We start from the raw sequence: 6,394 nt of genomic DNA, 5'->3' as shown, positions 1-6,394 counted from the left end.
AAAGCAAACAATGGTTGAGAAGAATGTAAATTATAGACCTTTATTTTTTTTCTTTTTCTAAATAAAAAAACATTTAAGCATTTATTTGCTTAAATGGAAGAATCAAAAAAATTATGTCCATACATGTAGAAGTGTGCATGTTTTAATTATCTTTTTTTTTTTTCCTCCACTTAAGAGGCTATCATGAAGCAATTCTGGTAAATTCATTGGGAACTATTCAGCTGAGCATAAAATTAAAGCCCTATGCATAAATATTTGCAGAACTAGGCCATTAACCCATCAAAGATCCCTTCCTGTGGGGTTTGAAAATTGTTGGCAATCATCTGATTCAGAGGATGTATCCTTTGCATGGCACCCTTCATCTGTAGGGGAGTTTTCTACCAGAATTTCTCTCAGTTAACATTCTCAGTGCAAACATGTAATTTGCCTAAAATGTTTTTTATTTGCATTGTCTCAATATCCTATAACTGTTCTTGATGTCAGTAAGATGCACCCGTTGTTTGTATGCAGCCTAAAACTTGCAGAGAATTAAGACGACACGGTTCATTTCATAACAATGTTGCAATTTTGTCTTCTTGGAAACTCGTCGTCTGTAATCTACTTTCTTGGTTGCTTTCAGAGGCTGTGGATGTGCGCAGAATGCTGACACCACCCAGCTTCTGTAAGAATAATATCGAAGAGAGCTTCCCAACACAAGCATCATCACCGTTGCGTCATCTAGAAAGATCAGCAGCTACACAACCAACACCAAGGCTGTCGTGCAAAATAATAAGCAGCTTATTAAGGAAACATCAAACAACTCAGCATATTTTGAATAATTTTTCTAAGGAGAGCTGCAGAAGCAGTCAGGGAAAGCCACAGACATCTGTAGGACAGAAACAATTCTAAACACATCTATATGCATGTTTTGAAAGCCACAGACCCTGCCCTTCCTCTCTGCATACTTCAAGAAGTATTTTAAAATTTATGTGTACGTAACCTTGAATGCTATAACCATTCTAATTCTGAGATCTGATGTATTTCTCACATAAAGGGAAACACCACTGAATTTTTGCTTTCTGTTGGTGTAAAAAGGAATTTCCCACTGTGTTTTTCTCATTAAACAACACCCTTACTGCCAGCGATACTTCCATTAACACATTTCACAAGACACTGCTCTGAGTGAAGGATGTTTCTCTGAACTCTTCACTCTCCCCAGTTCCTCCAGCGCACAGAAGGCTCCATCTAGCGTTGAACGTGTATAATCCAGGGGAAAAAAAATAAACGGGAAAAGAGACAGCTGGGAGAAGTAATTGACACAGGGCTTTCAGTTGTCGTAGCAAAACAACTGGACTTCCCTGCCATGTATGAGGAGTTCCCTGCTTGCCCAGTGGTTGCGGGGCTGTTGAGGATCACAGCTCTCCATCCAGAGATGACTAAAGATGGATTTTTTGTACCTTGAACCTGGTACAAAAAGTCACATCACAGGTAAAACATGACACAGCACCTCCTAACAAACGAGGGATTATAAAAATAAGTGTTTACGAACCAAGCCAGCTGAGGACCATACCCTACTGTCCTGACTCACATGCAGCACTAGTGTTTGGCCTTTTAATTTCACGTGAGTTTTCCCAGGTTGGAAGACAACATTGAGCCTCCCCCTCCTCCAGGAGAGGCCCTGGCACCACAGGGCTTCGAGCTGTCCCAGCTGCAGGGCTGCTCCCACCACTCGCCCAGGCTCTCGGGACCCCAACCCCGGGGCTCAGCACAGGGCCCCAGTTCCAACCCCTCCATTTCCATCACGCCTGCCCCCAGCTGCACACCGCTGCCCCGTTGTTTTCTGTTGTTTTCCTGAAGATTGATCTCATGACTACGGCAGTGGCTGGGATGAGATCGGGGAAAGGCACTGAGGGGCCGACTGCAGCATCTGCAGCCCCCCAAACACCCTGGTCTGAGCCTGCTCCAGCACAGGACACGCAGCTCTGCCTCCCAAGTCACTCAGGTCCAGGGCGCCTGTGCCACCACAAGGCGGGCCTGGAGCTCTGAGCCCACCTGAGTGGTTTTGGAGTTGACTGTACACGAGCCCCACTGCTGCCTTGCCTTGCTCAGTGTTCGTGCAGGACATGGGAGAAGTGTTGGAAATGTATTTTTTGACATAGGAGGCCCCAAGCACTAAGACACGGTCAGTCTGCAGCCTTTCACCACGTGAAGTGAAGCGGCGCCTTCCTCTGCACCTTTACAGGAGGCTGAGACAGTCTGTGAGCCATCCTTCCCTGTACCTTCACATCTTCTAAGGAGGGTCAAAGCTTAAACAGATCTCAATTTAAGATAGGAAATAAGATGGGAAACGGCTCAATGGGAGAGGCATTTTAAGAGATCGAAAGGCCATGAAGCAAAACCAGCCACTTACCTGCTCTGATGAGCCACAACCCACGTCCTACACTCAGATCAGCAGCGCCACAGCCACCTTCACCTCTGGCTCACACCAGGTGTGGCCCTTCCTGCACACTTTCTGTGGGGTTTTAAACACTCAGTACATGTGCAGTAGGGTTGGTAGAAGTGCCAGTGTGACCACAGGCACGCTCAGGCACGAGTGGTTCCTGTATAGTGGGGGAAGCACTCCCCCAACACACACAGCTCGCAACTACACTACAAGAGGACAGCATCCTCAGCTCCTGCTTTCCTTACAGGAGGGCAAGCACAGCACTTCTTAACTCCCTTATCAGCAGCACCATAGGTGTCAGTAAGTGTCCTTGGTGCTACCAGAGGCAGCTGTTGCTGCCTGTTCTCTGATCCTTTGCATCTGAAGGAGAAAAGGAGCTACAGCTGAGAGACACACGGCAGGAGGACCTACCCGCAGGTACCTGGGGATGGGACTTCTGCAAAGGAAGCAGTAAGGGCTGTACCAGCTCCTGCCTCCTCGCCCTCTGTGTCACGCTTGGCAGCACTTCTCTGGCTTGGAAAGGGACGCCGCTCAGCCTGACCACACACATCAGGACAGAGCAGACGAATACGGCCAGGAGAACGGGCAGACAGTACTTTCCTCTAAGCAAAGCTGGGCAAAAGTCATTACGCTCCTTGCTCACGCTGCAGCAGAGCAGGCTACAGCCACACCAGGAAAACAAAGTCCGGGTCAGAAATGGGCCGAAAGCAGGCTTGCAGGCTTGGTAACCCTGTGCTCACTGATTGCTCTCTGCGTAACTCAGTAGTCTCAACTGAATCAGCTGCCCAGAACTACAAAAGAAAAAAAAAAAAAAAAAAAAAAAAAAGAGAGAGAAAAAAAAAAAAAAAAAGCTTTAAGAAGCTCTAAGGTTTAAGAAAGCTTTTTTTCTAAGCTTTAAAAAAAAAAAAAAAAAAAAAAAAAAAGTTTTCCTCCACTTCTGCCTCAGTACTATGAGATACTGTATCTTTGTGATTACTTTAAATGAAATGCTCCGCCAATTAAAAATGTTAACTGCATCGCATTTCTCCTTGGGCTGTCTGAAGCCTTTAACCAACATTCACGTAGTTCCAGATTAATTTTTAATTTAAAAATGATATTGCATTACCTACCTCAGCTATATAGCATTTACCTTAAAAAAAATAAATCATAGCGTTTTCAAAGTATTTCTTATTCAAGTGCAGAAGAAGTGATGGGAAAGGAGCTTTCTAGTTACCAGACCTGTTGCAGATAGTTAATGCCATGCAGTAGGTAATTGCTGCAGCAGGACTCAGAGCTGGCACTCAGGGCAAGAGAAGCCCCGTTCTGCACTCTGTTCTCTAACACTCTTCACTATTCACTAGCACTCCACTGCTCTATCGTTAAAACCAGACTAATTTCGGCTGGAACAGACCCCGCAGGTCATCTAGCCTGACCCTCTGTCAAATTAGATCAGGTTGCTTGGGGACTTGTCTAGTTGAGTCCTGAACACCTCTGAAGAGCCCAAGCCTCTCAAGGCAACCCAAACTCATTTGACCATTATAATTTTTTGTTTTCGTTGTTTTGTTTTCTCCTTATCCCCTAGAAGGGAAGTGTAGGAAAGCAAGAATCTAGCTGAAATCTCTGGACAAGCAAGGGAAAGAAAGGGAAGAACGAGAAAATAAGCAGAATATAAGCTAGGTGATGTTAATCACTGCACCAAACATGGATAACAAATACTTTTCCACCAGTAAGTAATTAAATAAATAAATAAAAACATGCCTCTTTGGCAACCATGAAAAGTACAAGACCTCACTTACCTCAGCCCACCTGGAGGACTGTAGCTCCAACACTATTTCTCTACCACTTCTGTGCAAAACATGCATTTTTCCTTGGTGTCTCCCAGCTCAGTGACCCCGTGCCTCACTACGGCCACCTGCAGAAGCCTGGGAGTGCCCCCTGAACCGCACTGCCTAATTCAGCCCCATTTACAGAAAAACAGCCAAGGAGCTCAGTCGGTACTTTTCCATTAGGAGGTCAAAGGACCCAAAAGGCTGACTTTGAGAAGAGTAGCGAGAAATGTATTTGCAGAAGGCAACATATATACGTGTATACGCAGGAGGGCATAAACCTGCAATAAGAACCAGCACCTGAAGCAGTTTCAGGCACCTACCAGGGAACTCTCACTGGCACTGCTTAACCCTCAAACTGCTGCAGTCCTCAGTGCTAAATACCTCATCCCCATCTCACAGTGAGCGCAGACAAACTGCACGCCCACTGTAGGATATGTAATGGGATATGCATAAGGAACATTTGGTGTGGTTTTGCTGCTCTCCCCAAGCCAGGCGGGGATGCCAGGCCCGGCACATGAGCACGCCGTACACCTTCCCACCACCGAGAGGCAGCCTCCACCCACACATCCCTCCCTGAGCCCAGGAAGCTGAGACAGAAGCAGATCCTACCCAAAATTTCAGCTGCAGGAAAGCCCACATGCATGCTCAGTACAAACTCTTAAATTGCCCAGCTGCAGGGGTGTAACCACACCACACAGCAGTGCAAAAATACTGTCACTTTCTAATGCTTTTTAACTGCACCAGCACAAAATTCTGATGTGCTGATGCTTCACTCATGCCATAAAGCCACAGGAGGCTGATGCTCCAGTTGCCACAGTTAACACCCTGATCTGGAGCAGCCCTGCCCAAACCGGGCTCCTCGGTGATGCACGGGCACCCCCCAGCACCGCATCCAGGCACGGGCAGGACAGCCACTGAGAAAAGTGCTCCTTGGGAAAAGCACTTTTAAAAGTGCTTATTTCCAGAAAGTCTGGCTTTGTCTGAACAGCGTGACATTTTAACTTAAATTGAGTTACTTTACAATGAATTCTGATTTAAAAAAAAAAAAAAAAAATGGTACCACGTATTTCAAGTGTTGCTCATTGCCGAAGCACGGGCCCACAATGAGAAGCTGAGAGAACAATGCCAAAGAAAAAATAATCGCAGGTTTCTGAAGCAGCACAGTACTTTCACTTCAAGAATAAACGCTGTTTTGATGAAAGAAGCGTAGCACTGGATTATACGGAATATAGGAAGAAAATCTCAGAAAAACAACTGCTGTTCACTGCTGGCCTTTCACATGTCTAAATGTATTGCGAGGACTCTATAAATCCTGGGAAGTTAAATTCCACTGGAATTTGCAAGGAAAAGGCTTTTAAAAAGAAAAAAAGCTATTACATGAGAAATATAGTCTCATTTTTGTGTTTAGTCTCATTTTAGTTGAAGCTTCTAACTCCTAATTTGACCCTAAGGATGTTACTTTTTAAGGTTTTTGGGGTTTGTTTTTAAATAAAGTAGGTTATAATTACTGACAACTGCCTGGATGCATTTGCAATTCACTTTGAGACACTGATTAGAGCCTGTTCTCAAAAGCAGGGCAAGATTTTTTTCTAATAGATATTAAAATTGATTTAAAGTTGTAAGATATACTTTTAAAATGGTGACTAAAATTATTCTCACAAAGTTAATGCTTGAATTAAATACAGATCATTCTAACAATTATGTAACACAACTTTCTCAGTAGTTTGGGACTACATCTAAAAACACTTGCTTCAGGTTCCAGTTCCACTAGATTTAAATGGAATTTAAGCAACAAAGCCCAAACTTGTTTCCAAAACCTTCTTCCTCAGCTGCTGCCTAAAACCTCACACCACTGAATTCATCAGACACGTTTTGTACAGCGCGCATTCAGTCCTGACCCCTCCTAACAAGGGAGCAACTTTCCAGAAACATTTTTGGCCACAGATCTGAGCATACAGGTGTTTCTCTGCAAGCACAGTCAACACAACAGTGAGCAAGAGGCTTTCAGCAATACCTCTCTGCTCAGAATTTACTACTGGTGAGGTTTGGGCACTTCTCTGCTCGCCAGCATTTCATTTGCTGGGTTTTGTAAACAGAGCCTGCTCCTCTTCAGGTTCCAGACCTCTCTAAGAATATGGTGTCCTTGTCTTTATTGTATATGGCC

The sequence above is a fragment of the Netta rufina genome (genome assembly GCF_964035555.1).
Source record: "Netta rufina genome assembly, chromosome: 7".
NCBI classification, from domain to species: domain Eukaryota; kingdom Metazoa; phylum Chordata; class Aves; order Anseriformes; family Anatidae; genus Netta; species Netta rufina.
Note: the sequence above shows the minus strand (reverse complement) of the source record.